A 27,893-nucleotide genomic window follows, 5' to 3' on the forward strand; every position below is an offset into this window, starting at 1 on the left:
GTTAGGACGATCGTAACTCCTAAGACGCTTTGTGCAAGTGGGCCTGGGCCCCGTTCCTGAAAGCGATCGTAGCGCTAAGGTGATCGTAACTCCCATACTTTAACATAGACTTACGACTGTCGTAGCGCTACGATTGCTTTGAGGATCGGGACCCTGACCATTAACGGTCAATATGGCGATCTGCTTGCGCAACGACTAGAGAATACCAAGGCTCATTGTCGTGCAAGCTCACTAAAGGTGTGTTGTTCTCCCCGAATATTGTACCTGTGCAACATGCCTATTGTTGTCGTGACGGCAATTAATGCATGACTGTGAGTTTGAATTCAACGAACATCCGTAGCATTCACCAGACTTTTCAGGGACTGAGTTACCCATCCTCCAAATCTTGAAGAAAGATCTTTCTGGCAGGCTTCATGTCAATAATGTCATTCTGCTGTTGGGGACCTTTTGCCCCACCAAGAGGAAGCCATCTGCCCCAGTGGGATCCAAGCACTCCGACATCGTTGGTACATCGGAGGGGATTATAATAGCTTAACACCAAACTCCTCCAACGTCGCCAATCACAGTCAGACTGAAAGAGATTGTCCACACCTCGTCAAACGGAAATACACCTTCAGACACCTATATCAGCTTGCTATGTGAGTGAGTGAGTGAGTATGGTTTTACGCCGCTTTTAGCAATATTCCAGCAATATCACGGCGGAGGAACCAGAACACATATCGAACCCGTGTCTTCGGCGTCAGAGCACGCTTTAACCACTGAACTACCCACCGCCCCAGCTTGCTATGTATTTCACTAGGTCTACACATCAGTGTTTATGTTACTGGGCCTCCACACCTGCGTGTTGGATTTCCCTGAGTCTATATGATACACTTCGATCTATAGTCGAGGGACACTTGGCGATTGGAGCGAAATCTGTCCAAGGTGACTCAACTGAACGTTTGGCGTTCTGCGCGTGACAGCTGCAGGCGGGGATAGGAAAAGCGTACACTTTCGCTGTGCATTTTGGTCGTAGTTGTTAAACGCAGCATGCCGACGGTCTGTAAATAAGGAAATCTGGACCAGACAATCCAGTGATTGACATCATGAGCATCGATATACGAAATTGGGATACGATGAAATGTGACCTGACCACCCGATCCCGTAAGCCGCCTCTTACGACAAGCTGGGTTGCAGAAGACCAAATTCTAACCCGGATCTTCACGGGTATGTGTGTGTTGGAGGAGGGTTGTGGGAGGTGGCCAGTGTCCATGTGGGATGTGTCCGGTGTATGAAGGACATTAATCTGTGCAGTGATTGCTTGGAAGCATGTTTCTATTCAGTTTATGTATCTCTGATATCCTATAATATCGTGACCTAAATAAAGAACACATCAAACGAGTTTAAATATACTGAACAACATTAGAAACGCACCAAACTAAAATGCACCGACGATGCTTAGATATCATGGGTACATTTCAGTCTGACGGGGATATTTCGTATTATGTGGGTGGTGCGTTTCTAATGTTGTTCAGTATATTTCTTCCAAAAGGCATGCAGTCCCCTTGCTTGTCGGTACAACAACCCATATGACGAACGTTAGAACGGAGCTTCAAGTAAAATCATGGTACTCGTATCCTCAGTGAATATCAAGGCCCTCGATATTTACGAGTACTAATAATGTCTTAATCATATGACAGTGAACTTGTCAGCTCGGTGGAAAGAAACAAAAACTGACCAGATACAATGAACATTAGGTTGAAGTTAAACCTGCTTCGCAACAATGTTAACCATGTACACACCATTGTTGACGTGATATTCAGTGACGTAAATACATTATGACGTTATACTTGTGACCTTGCGTGTACTATGACGTTATACTTCTGACGTCATCACTAGAAGTTGCTGCTTTTACTGTCCAGCGGTGTGTTACTAATGGGCCATGAAAACTGCATAAGCCTGTGTCTTGACACTGAAAACGTACGCGAGTGTAATAATCTGAAATATACTGACATTTCTATAAATTTCTCATGGAAAAAAATATTTCACCTTCAAATGCAAAATGTATGTTGCTGCGACTATCATAACATGAACATTTTGGAAAAAGAACTTCGGCTAAACAGGGGCACAAACTGTCCAGTGGTCTTGCATGAAGCCTTTGATTGCGTTCCTTAGTCGTTCCAGGATCCGCAGGTCGTGACCGTATTTTCGCCCCGATCGCGATGATTGTTTTTTCTGCATCACATCCACGTGAGTGAGTGAGTGAGTGATATCACGTCGTGGCTGGAATATTGCTAAAAGCGGCGTAAAACCATACTCACTCACTCACTCACTCGCAAGTCTAGGTTACCACAGTATCAGGAAATGAAGAACGTCTCTGGGCTCCTTTTTAGCATATTTTATGAATATTATCTACGAACTGTTTTTTCTGTTTGAAAAGATCATTTACAAAACTACATGCAAAACTATGATGACAATGCTGCAAAATAAATTTCCTTTGGGATAATAAAGAAATTATCTTGTCTTATCTTATCTTATCTTATCTTATCTTATCTTATCTTATCTTATCTTATCTTATCTTACATGTTAGTCTACCATATTTGGTAAGTGAACATTTGGCTACATTTGTAGCGCTTCATAAATCTTGTTTTTTCATATATTTGACATTCTAAAGCATTTACTTGCCAGTTTACCCGAACGTATCAGATCCCATATAACTATATATACACGAAGAAAAAGGTCAATAACAGGTTAAGCAGCAATATCCTCCAATTACACATATCCCGAGCCTTGAACGTCTTTTGACGTCATTTGTATTGCAGATATACGGCTGAAACCTGCTGAAGTTGCTCAAGGCGGTCAAAATGCGTTATTCCACATGCAAATAGTGAGTGAGTGAGTGAGTGCAGCATTATAGTTATTCCACGGCGTGTCAACAAGGCTTAGAGGTCAGCCTGTCTTAAACTTCCACCGGTACTCGCACGTGACTCCCACGAGTGAGTGAGTGAGTATGGTTTTACGCCGCTTTTAGCAACATTCCAGCAATATCACGACGGAGGTCACCAGAAATGGGCTTCACACATTGTACCCATGTGGGGAATCGAACCTGGGTCTTCGGAGTGACGAGCGAACACTCTAACCACTGGGCTACCCCACAGCACCCCACGAGCACGGGTATTGTGCTGACAAAGCATATTTATGGGACGAACAGGGATTCAAACTCAAGAAGGGGCGTTTCTGAGGTGATCTTCAGTAACCCATGCTTGTCGTAAGAGGCGACTAACGGGATCGGGTGGTCAGGCTCGCTGACTTGGTTGACACATGTCATCGGTTCCCAATTGCGCAGATCGATGCTCATGCTGTTGATCACTGGATTGTGTGGTCCAGACTCGATTATTTACAGACCACCGCCATATATACTCATGCCAATAATGGTTGTCACCCCCTCAATATTTTTAATTGGAGGTGGGGTGGGGTTGTGGGGTGACAACCATTATTGGCATGAGTATAGCTGGAATATTGCTGAGTGCGGCCTAAAACTAAACTCACTCACCCCTTGAACACCTTTTTACAGGTACGTAATTTATAACCCAGTAGATGTACACCCATGCACGGGGAGAAATGATGATTTTTATTTGTATTATATTGCTATTCCCGGGTATATTTACGAGCAAAACCTTGTGAATGATTATTTGTTTTTGTAGAGTGAATGACCTGTTTTTATATCTAATGCATATAAATACATATTAATGTCATTTGTTTCAGCAATGTACCTATAATATTGATCAGCTACTGACACGTCAGTGCCCAGGGCATTGCACTGATCACACTTGCACTCTCTCTGACGTCATCCATGCGTGTCCCTATAAGACACGTGACCCGTCACGCTTTCTGACACTGCAGTGATGGCCAAGGGAAAGTCAAAAGACACCACGTGGAGTTTGAGGATGGCCTGGCTTCCAGCTTGTTGATGGGTGGATATTCATTTTTTAAGCTGGGCGGCATTCGGGATACGGAACAGCTGAAAACCGTTTACATACAAAAACATAACACGCACATGTGAAGGATGCTCAAAATGATGCAAATATCGTGTTGTTGGGGTGGGGATTTTATTACATCTGTAAAATAAACAGATTGTTTTGCACAGGGACGAGACAGGTCGCAAATGATGCAGGTTTGATAGATGCGGAGTACAGTGACGTCATACTTATTCGTAGATATAATTATTTATTATCATAATAAATATGATTTCTTTTCATTTTCAGAATGTTGTCAGTTTCAACGGAATAAACTAGTTCGATACATGTCTGTGGTCTCTATGGTAATGTTGTCTATCCGTATAGATATAAATAATTCGTATAAATATATACTAATGATGAATCGTCAGAATTATCAGTGTCGCTTCCTGAATGATATACATCTCATATTTGACATGATATATAACATATATCACGCAGTCGTTTGATGCACTAGATACTGACACACACGAGGTGATTACATGCACAGGTTAATTCATACGCCTGGATGACAATTCCAAACTGACCTCGGCTCGAATCGTTGACTGCCGATTACGTAATGCATTTAACCATCAATCCCATGTGAGAGGTTAAGGTATAATTCTCCATTCCGCGAATACAGACTTAAACATATGTCTGTACGTATTAATAACCAACACCACGAGAGCACGAGCCGCGTGCTGGGAGGCAACCTGCATACATGCAAGAACGTGTCATTGCAATGGCGCCGCTAACGACGAGGGATGAACTTGAGAACAAAGTTTATTTAAGAACAGTTGAATGATTTCAGTTGTGTTTTAGTAGTAGAACACATTTGTCATGCTGAACATTTCAAAACCTGGTCTGTAGCTTGCTTTTAGCTGTTCCTCGTGCGGACGCGGCCCAGTCGGGAGAAATTATTGACCGAATTGTCTGCTTAGCTGTACCGATTTAGGACCCCTCCGTTCTTCAATGCTTAAACGTGTATCTATACAAGATCGACTGTACATTTCTTCGGAATCGTTTAATTAGTCCACTGTTTGTGAATACTGCTATTCGTAACCCTGTCTAATGTCCCTGTACAGCTGTCTTCACGCATAATTACCACATACGTCCCTCGGTATACATGCAGCCAAAACACCTCTACTGGTTAGATATCATCAAAAGAATGTCACTGTGTATAAAAGAATACAGCAAGGCTGCAGAGCTTTCATAAATATATCATATACTTTTCTCACCTAACTAAATCACTGTAATGAACGATAAGAATTGTATCTATTACAGTGTAAGCTGAGAAGCGATACTTCCTAACATCACTGGCTATATTGCGCTTCTCACTACTTCGTCACATCAGTAAGCCCTGTCCGCCATATTGGAGAAATGCACCATTGTAGGATACTTAAATGGCGATTCTACAACTGTCAACAAGACTCATACACCTGAATATAGCGCATGTTTAGGGGATGTTAGTGATGGTATGGTAATATCTAAGAGTAGGCTACCGTTTGGTATGACATAATGCCGTATCGGAGTGTTATTGCTCTGCATGCTTTGGCCTATAAATATCTGCACTGGCTAGGAATTGAGATACGGGCCCCTTTCACAACAATACATGATCACTAAAGTAAATGTCCTTCCACACGTCTCTGTGTTATGAGCAGTAGATTCAGATTAGCATAAAGGTTACTTTCATCAATTGGGACATAAGGCAGATTTTTTTTTCTAAATGTACACACAAGGATGTTTTATCATAATTTCCGCCTATTGTTCGTTATGATGATTTTGTTGTCTCAGAAGCATTATTTTGCTGAAGAATGTATATGTGATGAGTTTGTTGGGGTATATATGTATGTACTATCTGTTAGCAACACCGAGATTACAAGCGCCTACGTGCAGTAAACCTGACAATGGGGTCAGATCTAGGGGTCATGGAAACTGAGAGCCCTTGTTTAAATATTTTCTGTCGTTAAACTAATAATTGCTAGTCAGACATCAAACTACTGTTATATGAACCGCAAAATCGTCTTGTCATATATTCCCAATTACTCTTCATTTATAGTCTTATTAACAATACCAACACCTCCATGTGTAATCACTATACGGATCAGTCTATTCTAACAATAGGGGCGTTTGGGTGGTAAGCCGGCACTCGGTCGATACTAACATGTTGTCTTTTCGACAGTGTTTATAAATATTACACTGCTATATTGCCAGGTTACGTATGGGTTTGTCTCAGACAGTTGCATTGAGGAGAACTTGCGAGCAGGTACAAAATTTGGCCTTTAAGCTAAAAGTGTCCATTCTCATTACCCACTACGAGAAGAGTCCAATTAAACATGAGCTCGCGCAAATAAAGAATGCTTGAAGTGAGAGACGAATATACTGCCTCAAAGTCATTGACAACACGGAAAGTTGGAAACCTAGAGTTTACAACGGGTATGACAGATATCAAATTAGGTGTAGCTCTTTTAACTTCGATGACACAAGCATATCTCTAGAGGAAACTGTTGTTACGAATAAGTTTGGAGGAAACAATTTACTCCCTCTATAAGGATCTAGCCTAATGGGTAATAGGATTTTAGTAATATTATCAATCGAGCTTAAAATTAGCATGTATTGTGATTTATATCATTACTATTATATATCATTTGCAAAATTGTTGTTACGAGTAGTGTATCATTCTTATTAAGGCGAAACGATATTTTCGTTAGCTCCCAGTCCGTTCCCAATGTATGTAGATAGTGCAGAGAGGGCTCGCTGCATCCAGTTAAGATGCCACTACCGATATATTAACCGACTGAAACTTAATTACGGTGGGTTTTGATAGCTAATTGAGTTCATTTGATGTATTTAACATCCAAGTCGCCAACCGATTGCTTCTTTGGCTCATATATGCCCCATTGTTGTTTCTTTTGTAAGAAAATGTTCGCTATTTCATTTGAGCCAACTCTGATGGCAATCCAACATGGCTGCCGCACGAGCGATTTGGACTTATGAGAGGGTCATTGTGTTCGATGCAGTATTTCTCGATACATCTATGGAAATTTGGCAATGTTAGACGCATGATAGTTGACTAGATACTTCAAGAAGCCAAATCAATTGTCAGTTTCGGCTGTGGATTAGCTGACATTATCTGCGAATTAAAAACAGCTGGCGTTTTCGGTGCGAATTCGATTTGTGTTTATCACTATCAGTTCATAACTCCACTTGTGTGAACTCGCTTCATGTCAGTTGGGGAGGCTATTCACGAATGCGCGATGAATGAGTTTCTTTTGTTTGCTCATGAACTTGTGAATATAGGAAGGTACTGCTTCGATGTTAAGATCGTGCTGATGTCAAATCCCAATATGAAGGCCCAATGCCCATAGTATTCTTTATATAATGTAGAAAGGGCATGTCCTTAGATGTGTTTTTTTGCAAGTCAAACAAAGGACACATGTGGGAGGGCCCAGTTTTCTTCCATGAAGACAAGATGCTTGTTTAAATGGATTCTTATCTCTATGCAGAGTGTATGTTTGCATGCATATTTCGCTGCATGTTAGACATCAGTATTTTTTATTTAAATGAACTTTTTTAATGATGCCGACATATGTTCCTGTAGTCTCTATGGCTTGATGTTGCCATTCAGGAGGTGACTAAATTTTGATAAGCTATCTCGAAAATTAAAAATTTAATGAATGTTCGTGAACAAGAGAAAAAAAGCTTATCTCAATGCTAATTAGCTCATCCAATAAACAAATTAATTGGGGTTTTTTCAAATTCTTTTTAAGCCAGTTCGATGTGTTTATTGATAATGATTTCATATACTCTAAAGAAACCTTTTCCAATCATGAATAAATGTGTTCTGTAAACAGTTAAGAAAAGAATGGTTATATCTCTTGACAAGACATTTAAACCTTGTTAATCCGACTGGTACCGTTACCTTGTTTAACCATCACATTTAACAAATTTCCTGTGGGACAAGTCATAGGTGCAGATAAGTGCTAGAATGGTAGTGTAAAGAATTTTAAATCAATTTGATATTTAAACATAGGTATCTTAGTATAACACAATCCTAATTAATGAGGTTCAGTTGTTGGTGATATCAGTTAACATTGATATAGTACGACAATAGCATGTTTAAATTCATATTTGTATGTCAGATACATGGATATGTGATACAAAATAATTTGGTATTTTTAACGGGATGAGCAGGCAGGGTTTATGTTATGTTTTCTGACAAACCTGTTAAAGTTTTTAATTTTGCATGCAATCAAAGTTATTTGAGCAGTGTGGTTAAAGGAAGGAGATATTCTATCTAGGAAGAAATATTGTTTTTAAACAGATGCCATGGAACAATAATTTGAATCAATTCTTTTCACATTCTTCATTAAAAGAACCAAATCTCCAGAATGTCATCAGGATCAGTACAATCAGTGTATATATATATATATATATATATATATTGTATTCTTTGTTCTTGGCTATTTTATGAAGCACCTTTCTGAGATTATTAGGTATAAACTCTCCGCATAAACAGTAAATCACATTGTGGTACAAGTGCCTGAGTGAACGGTTAAATATTGGTATATCAGCTTTAAAGTATTTTGTGTATCAACAAAACTTAATGGTGTAGAGCTGCAGTTGATCAATTTAACACTTGATATGAACCAATATTTAAACTTGAATTTTGGGTCTTCTCATTGTTCCCCTTAAACTTAATATGCAAATGTTCCTGCGGCAGTGAGGTATTAATTTGTTATCAATATTCAGAAATTTATATTGATACATTATCAACATAAAATATTTAAGAAATACAGTTCGCTCTACCACCATGTATAGTGTAATAAAAACACACTTTCGCCCTGAACTATTATAGTTAAAGTACGAGGACTCTTGCGTCTGAGTGCTTTAACGTTATAATAGTTCAGGGCGAAAGTGTGCTTTATTACACTATACATGGTGGTAGAGCGAACTGTATTTCTTTTCTAAGATGCCAAATTTAATACTTTCTAAGGATAATTACGATTAATTTAAGGCAGAAAACAAACGATGGTGTCGGTGACCTAAATTAAGAATCCTCGCTCAGGGCTAACTGGCGCCCTGTTCTATTGATGTGTCTGTGTCGAATTGACACTTTTAACCGTCGTAAAACATAAACGTAATGTTTCCACCAGTGACGTTAGCTGCGTGAAGCAACTGCAAACCAAGAAACGGGATGCAATGGAGTAGTTTACTGTAGGAGGTCGTACGAGGCGATGACAACTGACATGCATCGTGACGTCACTTACATTGTGACGTAATGTAAAATGGTTCGATTTTGAGGGGGCACACTAGAATGGCGCAGTGATGGGATAACGTCATTCAATTGTTACGTCATCAAAAAACTATACCTTTATTGTCTGATAATGTTTGTTTTTTTCGATTGTTCTAACTGCTTGGCATCTTAGAATGTTAGTTATACCATACATAACATCCAGTTGTTTAGGCAGTATCACTATATGATGTTATGGCGGTTGTTATTGTGCGTTAAGCAATTTTATTTCAATGTTATGATGATAAAGGCTGTGTCAAATTATTTATGAAAGTTGAAAGCTGGTGTTATAACTTCCTCATGGACAGGATACTTCCTCTTGTATAACTGTGTCCTGTATGTTGTTGCGATCTGATTCTTACATAGGGCAGGTAATATAGATTCGTTTACCAATGAATCCATTTGATATTATCATTTTGCAGCTGTCTACAACTTTGTTGGAATCTCAAGAAAAGATTTATCTGTGACTATTATTTCCCAAATATTTACTTAAATATTTAGACACTGACATTATAATTGTAAAATGCTTATAACACTACAGATTAGGTTGTGATTTTCCAAGGATAGATAATAATCAATAAGTTATTGATTTCCGCACATGAAGTAAACTATCCTGAGGCGAAGATCAGTTACAAGTGTCTGATCTATTACACAGGAAATTATCATCTAAACATTTTTTAGAATGTGTTGTATCCAGTGATTGACCCAACATCCTATACTAAGGACACTACCAAAAATATTGGGAAAGAAAATTGTTTATTCCTTCAAAATTTGGATTCAGAAGTATTTTCATGTTGTGTATTGAGATTTTGTTTGACATGTTCAGTGAGATGAATTAAGCATTAAAACCTCTGATTATTTTTTATCCCCCCCTTCCCCATTTGAAGAAATGAATCAGTCTGGCCATGTGTTCACCTGTCTACTGTCCGCTTTCCATTTCCAGAGTGAGTGAGTGAGTTTAGTTTCATCCCGCTTTTAGCAATATTCCAGCAATATCACGTCGGGGGACACCAGAAATGGACTTAACACGTTGTGCCCATGTGGGGAATCGAACCCAGGTTTTCGGCGTGACGAGCGAACGCCTTAACCACTAGGCTACCCCACAGCCCGTAATTTCCAGAGAAGAAGTCCTAAACTGTAGCATATTTCTTAACAGAGGTTGCTATTCATATCAGCAGTGAAATAGTGCCTTTTGATGATTAGGGATTTGAATATTTTTATTTTTTTAATGTTTTCATGATGTAGAATTTGACTTAAGATGACAATAGCGGTTATTGCTGAAGCAGTACTCAAAAACCCTCGCGTAAAATTCTCTGCCGACCCATGAAGATTCAGGTTAGAATTGGTCTTCAACAACCCATGCTTGTTGTAGGAACTGACAACAGGATTGTGTTTAGGCTCACTGACTTTTTTAAAACATGTAATTGTATCCCAACTGAGTAGATCGATGTTCATTATGCTAATCACTGGATTGTCTGGTCCAGACTCGATTATCTACAGACCATCGACATATTATATATAGCTTGAATATAGCTGATTGCAGCATTAAACAACAAATTAGCAAACAAAATGTTCTGCCCTTATCAGTAATCACAGTGGTGGTAGCAAAATGTCCTCTCCAGCAGTGACAACTTGAAAACAATAAACGAAAAAATATAGCAACTGGTCTTGGTATTTGCTTGGTGGCAAGAAACCTACCATTAGCAATACATCAAAGGCTAAATGCTAATTCTTTTATTAAACATGTTCGTAATCAAGATCACTATAAGAAGCCATTGATCATAGCACTGTACCAATATACAGTGTGCCAATTTTACACTAGTCCTTTGGTCCCTGGCTAGTAAAAATTCATCAGGACTACTAAATTATAAGTTTGTAGTGGTCCTGGTGGCAGGTGAATTTTGTATTGAAAGTTAAGTAAATCTACGAATGTTATTTTGGACCAGTGAAGTACAGACAGGACCACTAATTATTGTCCACTCACTGGTCCTGTGGTCAAGTGGGAAATTTTGAAACGTTTCTTCCCTGAGTATGTTGGAAAGGGCTACTGAAATGATACTTGTGATGTATTTTCTGTATTGATGTTTATCTTTTGAAAAAGCATGTAAGAAGTTTCTATATTATTTGCATCCTGTAACCTAAAATCTAGGTGCCAACCACTCCGATTTTGGAGGTGCCACACTCCGATTTGTCTATAAAAACTACGATTTTTTAGAAAATACAAATATTTATAAATTTAGAATGTTTGAAAGAATTTTTGTAATTATGTTTGTTTGAGTTAAGAATTATCTTGTTAAGTATGCCCATAGATTGCATATTTCCAGGCTAAATCTAAAGATTTCCATAGGGGAGCCCCCACCATCAAAACGGGCCCGAGCCCCCCTCTCACGCTCACTCCCAACTCGCACCTTCAGGGCTCGGGAATTGCTTTTAGCAAGGCATGATTCCGCTTTCATATGATTCAGGGATGGCATCTCTGAATCTGTGCAGAAATTAATTCCCAAATGATACTTTGCATGTTTGACAAAGCTGGTAAAAACTGTTGTGATTTTTCTCTCAAGTTATCTCCCTCTACCCACAACCACAAAAGTTCAATGATTAGCCATGCTGAATTTGACATTGTGGTGAAAAGAACGAGAAAATTGCAAGTTTAACCTGACTTTTGGCTAACAAACCCACAAACCCAATGTCACAATATGTAGTAATACAAATACTTGATCACAATATAATGCAGTACAAATATTTTCTGAAGCCTATTGTCATGTTTGAAGAGTTCATTTCGAACTGGGGGTGGTGGGCTAGTCTAGTGTTTTAAGCATTTACTCGTAACGCCTAAGGCCTGGGTTTGATTCCCCACATGGGTGCAATGTGTGAAGCCCATTTCTGGTGTCTCAAGCCGTGATATTAGTGGAATATTGGTAAAAGCGGCATAAATGTAAACTCATTCACTCATTTCAGACAGGGTTTAGGCAATTTAATTTTGAAAGAATACAACCAGACCATGTAGATATCCACTTGTTTCAGATGAACAAATAGTGGCCATGTTTACTCCTGATGATAGCAGTGCTGATATTCAAAATGGGTTGGTGTTCTTCGAGCCATGGATGATCTTGGTTCAGTCCCCACATGGGGCCATCAGTATCACCCAGGCCCTGGTGGAATATTTCCCAAATGGTCAATTCAATCAGTTTATTGCATGAAGGCCATAGGCCCATATACAAAATAAATAAATATATATATTATGTAAAACATATACAATATATGACACATACATTACAGTTTGGTTTTACCCAGCTTTTGGCAATATTCCAGCAATATCATGGCGGAGGGACACCAGAAATGGGCTTCACACATTGTACCCATTTGGGGAATCAAACCCGGGTCTTTGGTGTAACGAGCGAACACTTTAACCACTAGGCTACCCCACTGCCCCTAATTGAAAAGGAGCTCCAGCAAGATATTGGTTTCCAAATCTCTCGAAAGTCTAGCCTTGTTCCATTTTGGGCTTTACTGGAAAGGCTGGACGGAAAGGAAAAAAACAACATGGTGAATTATCAAGTTAGGCCTAAAAAAATGTTGTGGTTCCTATTATCCGACCGACCCTTGAATTCTGGTGCCGACCCTATATTTTTTAAGCGGACTGAATAAAATAAGCTTTCAGATACCATTGTTTTTTCTCGGCACCGACAGATATCGGTCATTCTGATAGAGAAAGTCGACATGATGGCCGCAAGCTTGATTGAATAAACAATTACACATTGATACATGTGTTATTAGTTTGTACTTTCCATCAAAAAAATGTGTAAAAAAATAATTCCTACCTACCTACCCTAAATTTTAAAGAGGTGTAATCGGAACCACAACTTTATTTTCTTTGGCCTTAGGTATTTGAAAACTTGGAGTTGAGATGAATTGTAAAGAACACTGAACTGATGTCACAAAGGCTTATATGGTGTGTGCTAATAGGGTTTGTATGCATGCCTGAATGTCCTCCAGCCCCTCCCCCCTTCCACTAATTATATGAGGAAGTAACTTCATAGAATGTAAAACATGATCTGCAGATCATTAAGTTGGGCCATGGGTAGCGTGTTGCCACATGTAATTTTAAAGTTATGACAGGCAGTGTTCCAGTTATTTTTTAGTTTTATCTGTTTACGTCAGTAATGAATGGTGCATAGGTCATAGGTGAGTGCTTGACTCTCGTTCAAACCCTTTTGAGTAGAATAGATCTCCGGTAACAAAACCTTGTTTTAAAAAAAGACTGGATGAAGCAGGAGGTTCAGCTCAGAGATGTCAGCTTGACTGCATGTCATTAAACCCAAAAGTGGATTGTTGCTCATGATATTGACCACTGGTTCTGATGTGACTTGGTTGACTGTGTGTCGTTGTATTCTGGCAAACTGGACCATTGCTCATAATATTGTATCTAGACGAAGAGGATGATTGGTCATAATATGAATCTCTGGTTGAACCGGTTCTAATCGTATTGCGGACCCGTGAAAGTACAGGTTAGGATGAATCTTCAGTAACCCATGCTTGTCGTAAGAAGCGACTAATGGGATCAGGTGGTCAGGCTCGCTGGCTTGGTTGACACATGTCATCGGTTCCCAATTGCGCTAATCGGTGCCCATGCTGTTGATCACTGGATTGTCTGGTCCAGACTCGATTATTTACAGAGCGCCGCCAAATAGCTTGAATATTGCTGAGTGCGGCGTAAAACTAAATCACTCACTCACTCACTGTATTGCGGCAAACTGGATGATTGTTCATAATATTGTATCCTGTTGAAGTGGATCATTGCTCATAATATTGTATCCTGTTGAAGTGGATCAGTGTTCATGATATTGTATCCTGTTGAAGTTGATCATTGTTCATGATATTGTATCCTGTTGAAGTGGATCATTGTTCATAATATTGTATCCTGTTGAAGTGGATCATTGCTCATAATATTGTATCCTGTTGAAATGTTCATAATATTGTATCCTGTTGAAGTGGATCATTGTTCATAATATTGTATCCTGTTGAAATGTTCATAATATTGTATCCTGTTGAAGTGGATCATTGTTCATAATATTGTATCCTGTTGAAATGTTCATGATATTGTATCCTGTTGAAATGTTCATAATATTGTATCCTGTTGAAGTGGATCATTGCTCATAATATTGTATCCTGTTGAAGTGGATCATTGCTCATAATATTTTATCCTGTTGAAGTGGATTGCTCATAATATTGTATCCTGTTGAAATGTTCATAATATTGTATCCTGTTGAAGTGGATCATTGCTCATAATATTGTATCCTGTTGAAGTGGATCATTGCTCATAATATTGTATCCTGTTGAAGTGGATCATTGCTCATAATATTGTATCCTGTTGAAGTGGATCATTGCTCATAATATTGTATCCTGTTGAAGTGGATCATTGCTCATAATATTGTATCCTGTTGAAGTGGATCATTGCTCATAATATTGTATTGTATCCTGTTGAAGTGGATCATTGCTCATAATATTGTATCCTGTTGAAGTGGATCATTGCTCATAATATTGTATCCTGTTGAAGTGGATCATTGCTCATAATATTGTATCCTGTTGAAGTGGATCATTGCTCATAATATTGTATCCTGTTGAAGTGGATCATTGCTCATAATATTGTATCCTGTTGAAGTGGATCATTGTTCATAATATTGTATCCTGTTGAAGTGGATCAGTGCTCATGATATTGTATGATATATTGTATCCTGTTTGTATCCTGTTGAAGTGGACCATTGCTCATAATATTGTATCCTGTTGAAGTGGATCATTGCTCATAATATTGTATCCTGTTGAAGTGGAAGTGGATCATTGCTCATAATATTGTATCCTGTTGAAGTGGATCATTGCTCATAATATTGTATCCATATTGCTCATAATATTGTATCCTGTTGAAGTGGGATCATTGCTCATAATATTGTATCCTGTTGAAGTGGATCATTGCTCATGGACCATTGCTCATAATATTGTATCCTGTTGAAGTGGATCATTGCTCATAATATTGTATCCTGTTGAAGTGGACCATTGCTCATAATATTGTATCCTGTTGAAGTGGATCATTGCTCATAATATTGTATCCTGTTGAAGTGGATCATTGCTCATAATATTGTATCCTGTTGAAGTGGATCATTGCTCATAATATTGTATCCTGTTGAAGTGGATCATTGCTCATAATATTGTATCCTGTTGAAATGGATCATTGCTCATAATATTGTATCCTGTTGAAGTGGACCATTGCTCATAATATTGTATCCTGTTGAAGTGGACCATTGCTCATAATATTGTATCCTGTTGAAGTGGATCAGTGCTCATGATATTGTATTGTATCCTGTTGAAGTGGACCATTGCTCATAATATTGTATCCTGTTGAAATGCTCATAATATTGTATCCTGTTGAAATGCTCATAATATTGTATCCTGTTGAAGTGGATCAGTGCTCATGATATTGTATTGTATCCTGTTGAAGTGGACCATTGCTCATAATATTGTATCCTGTTGAAGTGGACCATTGCTCATAATATTGTATCCTGTTGAAATGCTCATAATATTGTATCCTGTTGAAATGTTCATAATATTGTATCCTGTTGAAGTGGATCAGTGCTCATGATATTGTATTGTATCCTGTTGAAGTGGACCATTGCTCATAATATTGTATCCTGTTGAAGTGGACGTTGATGCTCATTGCTCATAATATTATTGTATCCTGTTGAAGTGGATCATTGCTCATCATATATTGTATCCTGTTGAAGTGGATCATTGCTCATAATATTGTATCCTGTTGAAATGATCATTGTTCAGTGTGATATATTGTATCCTGTTGAAGTGGATCATTGTTCTGTTGAAGTAATATTGTATCCTGTTGAAGTGGATCATTGTTCATAATATTGTATCCTGTTGAAGTGGATCCTGTTGAAGTGGATCATTGTTCATGATATTGTATCCTGTTGAAGTGGATCATTGTTCATAATATTGTATCCTGTTGAAGTGGATCATTGTTCGTAATATTGTATCCTGTTGAAGTGGACCATTGCTCATAATATTGTATCCTGTTGAAGTGGACTATTGCTCATAATATTGTATCCTGTTGAAGTGGATCATTTGTCCTGATATAAATCTCCAGTTTTTCTGGTTCTGTGTTTACTGTAGGGAGGCGAATTTTAGCTGGAATTGTTTGATTGCAGCATCAACCGAAGATAGAAGTTTGTTATGATTCCATGTGATTGTTTTGTGTCATGTCAGGTTAGAATGATTTGTCAGCATATCAGGTTTGGGCCAGTCGTGATTGTGCATACCTTCTTGTTTCGTTATCATCCATGAGGTGAGAATATGCATGTATTACTGCACACAAGACATGCACTTTTTTTAACCTGTTTAAATGATAACACTTATGCATGATATAATGTGTGATGTTTCAGGGCTTGTAAATCTCATCCCAGGAAAAATATAAATGGGCCACCCATTCATAATAATGAGGATGATAAAGAGTTAGAAGGTTACTTTTGTTGGAAATGAGTGAGTTATATATGAAGCTAGTTCATTCAGTTACGGTTACTATCAGAACATCATTAATAAACTAAACTAAACTCACTCACTCATTATATGTACTTGTAATTTTGTTTATATTACAGCATTATGTATACCTTGACATTCTTTGTGCAGGGATGGTAATTTCGTGAATTCTGTAAACATGGGAAATGTTTAATTCAAAATTTTACTTCTGTTTGATGCACAGTTGGAGCAAAAGTTCTTCCTTGGAATAATGATATTGGTTTAGATAAATTGCTGTGAATATTCATGATATGTCAGGAACTAACTGGAGTTATCTTTTCCTGATGAGTAAAAGAGTGTGTTTAGTTTTGTGCCACTTTTAGCAATAGTCCAGTAATATCACGGCGAGGGGACACCAGAAATGGGCTTCACACATTGTACCGACGTGGGGAATCAAACCCATGTCTTCGGCGTGGTGAGCAAACGCTTCAACCACTAGACTACTCTACCGCCCTAATAAGTAAAATAAGTAAAGGTTAAAATAGTCTACCAACCTCTACAGCAAGGAAACTTTTGTGTGTAATTTGATAGGATGACAGTACCATATTTACAAGGAAACTGAGAAAAAATATGCAGGAGAATATGTTTTATTTGCATCTGATGGTCAGGCTTTGTGATGTGCGTAAAAGTGTCACAGTACCCAGCGGGGTGGATCATTGTCGATAATCAGTCACTGGATTGTCTGGTCCTTATTCATTTATTTAAAGAAGATGACACAGCTGGTGATATTATGGAGTTTGGCATAAAATAACAACAAAAGAAAACACATGTACAAAGGAAGTAATTTATGCTTGTCTAGAAGATACTGCATTCATCAGCAATTCATTTCTAATTTTTGTCTACTGTAAGTCCCCATGGTCTCTAGTATGGTGATCTACCTTCAGTTGTGGGCAACCTATAGCCCATTTATATATTGTATTGTTTCAGATAGAAATATGCTAGTTTTAAGTGTAAATCTGTGATAGACTAGTTATTTTACTGTTCTTTGCAAACAAGAAACAAAGTATCAGGGCTCCAGATAGGTTTTCAACATCAGGAGTACGTACTCTTCATTTTCTCAATATAGGAGTACTGGAAAACCTTAAGTGTACATTTAGAGTACTGAATGGAATTTAATGGAGTATCAGTAATCTTGTGTTTCGTCTCATATATGCACCACAACATTGCTGCTCTTGTGTAAACAGGTCAATAAACAATAAAACAATACCTTTTCAAATAAATACATCTGTAATTGATTCTAAGACCGTGCACCTTTGCTGTGGTGCGTATCTGCTACGTTTTCTAAATTATTTCCTACCGTACCATGTATATTTTTTATCCGTACTAGCCGATACATCCCTTATCTGGAGCCCTGAGTATATTAACTTAGTTTGTTTGTATTCATTTATATATTTATAACTTTCATAGTCACGGTATGGCTGAAATACTGCCGATGTGACTTAAAATTTTAACTCACTCACTCTAATTTTTGTCACTGTGTAATGATTCTTTAAATTGTAAGGCACAGCTGCCGTTTCTATAGTGGAGTTAAGGAGGCTTGGATCCAGATGAACAGTTGCTATTTCAGACTTCAGGGTTACAAGATGCACAACTCAGTGCCCTTTTGATAATTTTCTTTAGAAGGCTTTGCTCACAATACACAAGTATGTGCCATTTTGATAATTTTCTTTTCATCACATGGCTTAACTAGTTGATCCAGTTTGACAAGTATATTTGAGAAAGTTTCTTTCAGCATTGAAGGCCTTGTTGCGAAGAAGTTGAGTTGTTCACTAGAGCTGTGACGATATATCGTAGTATCGATAATCGTGATACTTTATCTGACGATATATAAATCGATACTTTTGTTCGTATCGTGATATGTATCGTTGACCTAAAAAATGTTAATGTTCACTAGAAATTGACGGTTATATAAAAATTTACACTGTTACTTGCTATCAAAATAGACTTTTTTAAAGAAAATAACTAAAGATAGCATATCGTGATATGCATCGAATCAAATTGTATCGTTCCAAGATATCGCGATACATATCGTATCGTGACATTTCCGCATCGTCACACCTCTATTGTTCACATATATCATAAACATTGTAATGTCCTAACTGAATTTGTAAATACAAAACAAGAACAATCATGAGTGAGTGAGAATGGTTTTACTCCGCTTTTAGGAATATTCCAGCAATATCACAGCGGGAGACACCAGAAATGGGCTTCACACATTGTACCCATGTGGGGAATCGAACCCGGGTCTTCGGTGTGCTAAGTGAATGCTTTAACCACTAGGCTACCCCATCGCCCCAAGGACAATCAGTAATTTCACTGTAGTTTCACAAAATTTGACTCATGATATCCTGTTTTGATCATATTGTTTACAAGGCATGTGATTATTTTGAGTAATATAAATACACAAAAATTGTTGTCATGCCATCATTACCCAGAGGTCTCAGAAGCTGAAGAACCCTTGGTGGTCAGGCTCTCTGACCTGTAGCAGGGATTCAGCAATAAAATATAAAATACAAAAAATATATAAATAAAAAATTGATCAACACACAAATTTACTGCAGGTCAAAAGGACCCTTAAATATTTGGAACAAGCCCGATTTGAAATCTACCTGGCACAGGCTTACAGGCAAGTGCATGTTTTGAACACTGACCATCCCAGGAATGAAATAGTCAACTTACAGACATCAAATATTCAGTTTAAGCATGTCTGAATATGTATCGTAAATTCAACCCTTGTACCTTTACACCCACAGTACATACACGAGTTGTTCAGCCTTGACTGTCCTTCATAGTCACTGTAAAGATAAGCTATAGCATGTGTATGTTCTGAAGTAACAGTTCACATTGCATAAAACATATGCCATGCATGATTTGTGCATTATGCTAAAGTAGAGCAGGATATAGCCCGGACATCTGCATGAGACCAAGGCAGTAGATATCATCCCCCTACCCCCCACAAACAATGTAAATGTATCATTTATCCAGGATTCTGACCTAGGAAAACTTGATATTTTGCTCCAGTTAGCCAGTGAGGTACAAGTCCCTTCTAAAAATGTCTTAACATGGCTTAATAACATATTTATATACCTATTTGGATGATAATATATTTATATACCAATTGGATGATAACATATTTATATTCCTATTAGAGTAATAACATTTATATTCCTATTTGAGTAATACCATGTTTATATTCCTATTTGAGTAATACCATATTTATATTCCTATTTGAGTAATAATATATATTTATATTGTGTTTATGGTTTCATAGCTCTTGTAGCAATATTCATCAAATTTCACTGCAGAGTACCTTAAGAATGGGGTTCATACACTGAACCCCTATGGGGAATCGAACCTAAGTCCTTTGTGTGACAAGGAAATTATTTAACTACAAGGCTACCAGGTCACCCAAATTTCTAGTTTGGAAATTGTACTGATGATTGCTGAAGACTTTGAACGATTATCAGCCTCCGAATCAAATGTTGAATTTGATCAAATATATTTGATTCAGATCAAATATATTTTATACAATTTATCATACATTTACAGTAAATTGTTTATTTTGTTTGTGTTATGCATAGATAAAACTATATTCTGTGTTATTGATATTTTATTGGTTTTGACAGAAGTTTTCATGTAGTTTTCATATGTTGTAATGGAATCAATATATGAATCAAGGAAGTCATTAAAGTCTTTGACACTTAGCATAACCATGATAAGGGCACTGACAATCCCAGTAACTTTCATGCATATTTTCAAAATTGTTTATTATTCTAATCAAAACAATAATTTCATTTTAATGAAAAATTCATTGAATATAGTTTGTTCGATTGTTTTATGATTATCACTGACTCAGGGCTCCAGATAATTTTTCAACATCAGGAGTACGTATTTGTTCAATACTGAGAACTGGAAAACCTTAAGTGTACATTTAGAGTACTGAATGGAAGTTAATGGACTATCAGTAATCTTGTGTTTCGTTTCATATATGCACCACAACATTGCTACTCTTATGTCAACAGGTCAATAAACAATAAAACAATACTTTTTTTCAGATAAATACGTCTGTAAATGATTCTAAGACCGTACACCATTGCTGTGGTGCGATCTGCTACGTTTTCTAAATTATTTCCTACCGTATCTTGCATATTTTATATCCGTACATACGCCGCCGATACGGCCCTTATCTGGAGCGCTGCTGACTTATATTGAAGAGAAACATTTTTTTACCAATGCGATATTTATTTGGAGAAATAGGTTTCAAGATGTTAACAGGTTAAGGAAATCTATTTCCTTCTTATGTACACACATGAATGCTTCACGAAAAATACAATCCCCTTTGTTCTTCTAGGTCGATGAGTGGCTAAACTAGTCGATTGAAAGCTTCAGTTGACTGCAATAGCACTTGCTCCAGTTTAGTCTAACAATACAATGACAGCATCAATACCTAGTTTTTAAAATGGGTTCAAATCTTTCCCCGTTCAGCTGTGATACAGTGATCAGTTCTTATGAATTGACAGCTTCATTGTAAAAATGTATCATGCTGCAGTCAGTTTGGAGTTACATGGTTGAAGTGGTCGTAGTTTCTCAGGCTTCCCTTATATTAGGGATTTGGGGGATTGAGGTCACTGGAACTACTTTTTTTTTCTTCAGCATTTTGGGATTTTTGTTTGAGGTCACTAGCTCTGCTTGTTTTTTCTTCTCTTTGGTGTGTGTGTCCCCAGAACTGCATAGTTTTCTCTCTTCCCTGTTGGAGACAGGTCCGGGTTAGAATGAATCTTCAGTAACCCATGCTTGTCGTAAGAGGCGACTAACAGGATCTAGTGGTCAGGCTCGCTGGCTTGGTTGACACATGTCATCAGTTCCCAATTGCGTAGATCGATGCTCATGCTGTTGATCACTGGATTCTCTGGTCCAGACTTCGATTATTTACAGACCGCCGCCATATAGCTGGAATACTTACAGACCGCCGCCATATGGCTGGAATATTGCTGAGTGCGGCATAAAACTAAACTCACTCACTCACTCCCTGTTGGAACACTGGGTTATGGATTATTCGCATTTTTGTACATATATTATTGTTATGTAATGCATTGTATGTATTACTGTACAAGGGGTGTAAATTGTAGTATTGTATCATGGCCATGTATCGGATGCAATACTATCTCTCAGTATACCGGTACTGTTTCTACCAGAGTAAATGAATGGAAGAACCAGTGTGTGGGCTAGTGAATATTTTGTTGGCTAGTAACTTTCAGGCATAGCTAGGCCGGCTGGCTAGCAAAATTTGGAAACTATTTCGTGCACTGGTAAAAACACATTTGGTTTTAATACTACCAGGGTTTATTTTGAATCCTGACCTTATTAACATGAATTTATAATACCTTCATTAAGGTTGATATGTTTTAATGAACATATTCACTTTCTCACTTTTTAAAAAAAGTTTTGATAGCTCTCTTATATCATGCAACGTTATATGGTGAATATCATTTTCTGTTATCATGGAATGTTATATGGTGAATATCACTTTTTATATCATGGAATGTTATATGGTGAATATCACTTTTATATCATGGAATGTTATATGGTGAATATCACTTTTTATATCATGCAACGTTATATGGTGAATATCACTTTCTGTTATGGAATGTTATATGGTGAATATCACTTTTATATCATGGAATGTTATATGGTGAATATGACTTTTTATATCATGGAATGTTATATGGTGAATATCACTTTTCATATCATGCAACATTATATGGTGAATATCACTTTTATATCATGGAATGTTATATGGTGAATATCACTTTTATATCATGCAACATTTTATATCATGAACTATCTTATGTAATTATTGGAAGTTCTTGGTTTTGAAATTGTAAATGGAATAGACATTATTGTTCTTTTAGAAGGTTGTTTTGTAGGATCAGTATGTACGAACTGTGAGTCAGTGTTAGGAATGTTTGTTGATTGTTGTTGTCTGGTTATAATGAGTTAGAGTTACTTCCCTTGGCTAACTTGATTATGTTGAATACAGACGGTGTATAAGCCTTCTTGATTCATGCTTCCTTGAGTAACATGAGACTTTGGGTTGGTGCTTTATAGCATATTCGAGATGGACATTTTCACAACTTGCTGGCATGAGTTAGTCTTAGGGTATCCTGAGGGGAAGTAGAATATAGGCTTTTAATCACTATTGGATAAGAAACATTTTTGGTATTTTTGCTTCCCTCGTGAAGGTGGACACATTTAACCTGCAGATAATGCAGCTTTAGATATTTGGTCTTCTTTACAGAATGTTTCAAGACTGTTACAAGACTCTTTAGGCCTTAATCCACAGGTCCACAAGAGTTAGTTATTACAGTGACAGTATTGGGTGGAATAGTGAAATTACAGTCACAGTACTAGGTGGAATAATGAAATTACACTGACAGTATTGGGTGGAATATTAAAATTACACTTATAGTATTGGGTGGAATAATGAAATTACATTGACAGTATTAGTTTGGGGTGGAATAATGAAATTACAGTGATAGTATTGGGTGGAAGAATGAAATTACACTGACAGTACTGAGTGGAATGATGAAATGACCATGGCAGTATTGGTGAAACTACAGTGACAGTATTGGGTGGAATAATGAAATTACAGTATAGAGTGGAATAATGAAATTACAGTGACAGTATTGGGTGGAATAATGAAATTACAGTATAGAGTGGAATAATGAAATTACACTGACAGTACTGAGTGGAATGATGAAATGACCATGGCAGTATTGGTGAAACTACAGTGACAGTATTGGGTGGAATAATGAAATTACAGTATAGAGTGGAATAATGAAATTACATTGACAGTACTTGGTGGAATAATGAAATTACAGTGACAGTACTGGGTGGAATAATGAAATTACATTGACAGTACTGGGTGGAATAATGAAATTACACTGACAGTACTGAGTGGAATAATGAAATTACATTGCCAGTACTGGGTGGAATAATGAAATTACACTGACAGTTTTGGAAGGAATAATGAAATTACACTGACAGTACTGGGTGGAATAATGAAATTACAGTGACAGTACTGGGTGGAATAATGAAATTACACTGACAGTACTGGGTGGAATAATGAAATTACATGACAATGGGTACACTGACAGTGACAGTACTGGGTGGAATAATGAAATTACATTGCCAGTACTGGGTGGAATAATGAAATTACACTGACAGTACTTTGGAATGGAAAGACAGTGACAGTACTGGGTGCAGTAATGAAACTACAGTGACAGTACTGGCAGGTGGAATAATGAAATTACAGTGACATGTACTAGGTGGAATAATGAAATTACATTGACAGTACTTGGTGGAGTAATGAAATTACAGTGACAGTACTGGGTGGAATAATGAAATTACACTGACAGTACTGGGTGGAATAATGAAATTACATTGACAGTACTGAGTGGAATAATGAAATTACATTGACAGTACTGGGTGGAATAATGAAATTACACTGACAGTTTTGGAAGGAAGAATGAAATTACACTGACAGTACTGGGTGGAATAATGAAATTAAAGTGATGAAATTACACTGACAGTACTGGGTGGAATAATGAAATTAAAGTGACAGTACTGGGTGGAATAATGAAATAGCAGTGAGAATATAGGGTGTAGTAATGACATTACAGTGATAATAGTGGATGAAATTACTACAGTACTGGTGAGGGTCAGAATAATGAAATTACAGTGACGATACAGTTAGGGTTGGAATAATGAAATTTCAACAACAAAACTGGGTGGAATGATGACATTACAATGACGATAATGGTAAGGGATTGAATCATGAAATTGCTGTGACAATGCTCAAACTTTTCGGTGAAATAGGAACGCTTTTGATTATGATGACAGAATGATCCTCATTTGTTAGTAGAGTATGACAATATTCAACTGCCAGGATAATAATGAAGATAATGCTCCTGTCACAGATGTATAATATGAAAACATTTATTGATGGTTGCTTGTAATTTATAATTGATTGATCCTTAAATACTCTGACTTAATAGATCAATGTAATATTGTAACATGCTTGATGGAGAAAAAGACATCATTCATTCATTCATTCATTCATTCATTCATTCATTCAATCTTTCTTTCACTCATTCATTTATTCATCCATTCTTTCACTCACTCATTCATCCATTTTCATTCATTCATCCATTCTTTCATTCATTCATCCATTATTCATTCATTCTTTCACTCATTCATCCATTCTTTCATTCATTCATCTATTTCTTCATTCATCCATTCTTTTATTCCTTCATTCATTCATCCATTCATTCTTTCACTCATTCATCCATTCTTTCACTCATTCATTCATCTATTTCTTCATTCATCCATTCTTTATTCATTCATCCATTCATTCTTTCACTCATTCATCCATTCTTTCACTCATTCATTCATTCATCCATTCACCTTTCTGTACATTATGCAATATGAAATGTAACCAGGATACCTCAGTGGAGCAATAAGCATGGTTGCCTACATGTGAGACTCACACAGTGTAGGTTGTTGCTGTGTGAGGTCTGATGATAGCTTCCTGTAGAGATGGAAACATGGTTAAAGAAGACCCTGGTATACCCAGTGCTTTTTGTCTGGCAGCTAATGTTAGTATCAGTGTTTGTTACAGTGTTATAAATTCAGGGCCTGATAGCACCGCTGTAGCTGTGATATGGCTGCAATTCTTTATTCACTCGCTTTCACCTTTTTGTTGTTTGTGATATGAACGTTAAGTAGTAGCCATGTGTTGGTGAATGAAGGCTCAGTGCTTCAATAAGCACATTATCATATATCACAGACTCACAGTCTCATTCAAACCAGTGTTTCACAATACTTATGCCCTCTTTATTTCCTGTTTTGGTGTGATGGTGTGGTAAGTGGCAAAAAGCTATATTCACTCACTCACTCTGTGTATCATTTAGTCCCAGGAATACATATCACAATGTATCATTCCTTCTCTGTATCATGGTACTCTTTTTATCCCCCGCAACACGTTTTGCGGGGGGTATTAAAATGGACTCCGTCCATGCGTCCGTCCGTGCACATTTGTCTTTTCCGGAGCAGAACTCTAAAACCGTTCAATATTTCTTCACCAAACTTGGCACATACATAGATCTGGTGGTGTACTGGTCCCTTTGGTAGTTTTGGAATTCTGAATAAAATATTTTGGCATTTCCTTCTCTGTATCATGGAACTCTTTTTGTATCATGTTTCCCAAATTGCATATGGCAGAATGCATCATTGGCCCACTCTTGTATCGTTAAATCCCATTTTCCATGTTACAGTATGTATTGTATCACCCCCTCTGTGTAATTGAATCCCAAATTAAATGTGACAGTATGTATCATTTAACTACACTTTGTATCATTGAATCCAAATTACTTGTGACAGTATGTATCATACCGCCTTCCTTGTCTTAATGAATCGCAAGTTACATGTGACGGTATGTATCATATCACCTTCTTTGTATCATTGAATCCCAAATTGCATGTGGCAGTGTGTATCATCATATCGCCCACTCTGTATCTGTGAATCCCAAATCTCATATGATAATATTTTTTCGTATCACCCACACTGTATCATACAATCCCAAATTGCATGTGACAGTATGTATCGTATCACCCTCCCTATGTGAAAGGATCCAAGTACAGATATACACAAGGAGCTTCATATCACAGCATCTTCTTATCACACCCTGTTCTTATCCCCCAACTGGATGTAGCACAGTGTACCTAAATAAAGGTGTCTGCAGAAAGTCCACAGTGATCGTGAAAGTCTGCCGGATCACATTACTAAAGTGATACAGGTGCCTGGTAACTGTACCTGTACAAACCTGTGTGTGTGTCACGCTCAGTCACTGGTACATCAGTGTTATCAAACCACTTGATTACCTCATTCCATTTGCCAGCCATAATATATCAGTGCACCAATCAATACCACTGGATCAGCAGTCATCTTGATGCTGACAGATGCTGATGTTTTCAGAATAGTCAATGGGATGGAGGCTTTGCAATCAGTCTGCAATGTAACCCCGCAGAAACATTAACATCACCTATTTTATTGAGCAGAGTGAATTATTAATTCTGTGTAATATTCAAGGATTAGAAATTTACACTTTATTGTTAAGAGAAATTATGCTGTTATTGTTAGATGTAAGAATTTTTTTTTGATTTTGTTGTTCAGATAGATGTTTGTTTTCTCATGTATACTTTTGTTAGATATGTTCCATGTATGTATACAATGGTGATAATGAACTCAAAGGGACCACTAGTTATAGTTTGTTATAAATGTAGTTAAGTAGACATATGGGGGGCAGTGGAGGAACCTAGTGGGTAATAGTGTAGGGAATTGGTTAAAATCTCATAATTGATAATTGGTTGATTACAACCGATAAATCATTGAAAATAATTGGTTAGCATCATTTATCAAATTTTCCTGGTTATGTTTGTTAATGCATCAAAATAAAGAAAAAAACATGTAGTTCTCTCGAGTAGTTCTTTTTACATTAGGACCATTTTCATGAAGTTTTTAAGATAAATTCAATCCTTACTTGGAACGAGCTGGTAGTGCTTATGAAATGTAACGGACAAAACCAACCTTGTGAAAAATATTGTTACTGCAAACAAGTGTTCCAAAATTGTTTGTGTTCGATTTTGGGGAAACATGATCGATTGCTTGGTCATTTAGTCATCGCAACTGATTATTTCAATTAATTGGACCACCCCTATTGGGTAAAGCATTTGCTTGTCATGCCGAAGACCCATGTTTGATTCCCTACAAGGATACAAAATGTGAAGCCCATTTCTGGTGTGATGTTGCTGGAATATTGCTAAAAGCAGCATAAAACTTGACCCTCTCACTCACTCATTCATATTGTTTTAATGAAAATGTATGGTAAGTGGCTAGGACCGAAAAAACCCTAGTTTATCTTATGCATGAGTTGGTTGTAAGCGTGTTTGTTAGAGACATGGTTACTGAACATGATACTGTTGGTAGGAGTG

The 27,893-nt window shown here is 37.3% G+C and overlaps 1 protein-coding gene across 1 annotated transcript in view; it reads left to right on the plus strand.

Annotated features, from left to right (window-relative positions):
• The first annotated feature begins 6,714 nt into the window (after nucleotides 1–6,714).
• LOC124257117 overlaps nucleotides 6,715–27,893 on the plus strand; it is a 58,318-nt gene continuing 37,139 nt past the window's right edge. Inside the window, 1 exon segment of the mRNA XM_046691107.1 lies at nucleotides 6,715–6,787. The gene's annotated coding sequence lies outside the window, so the exon portion shown is untranslated.

The sequence above is a fragment of the Haliotis rubra genome, unplaced genomic scaffold (genome assembly GCF_003918875.1).
Source record: "Haliotis rubra isolate DU_JTF1 unplaced genomic scaffold, ASM391887v1 Scf65, whole genome shotgun sequence".
NCBI lineage: Eukaryota > Metazoa > Mollusca > Gastropoda > Lepetellida > Haliotidae > Haliotis > Haliotis rubra.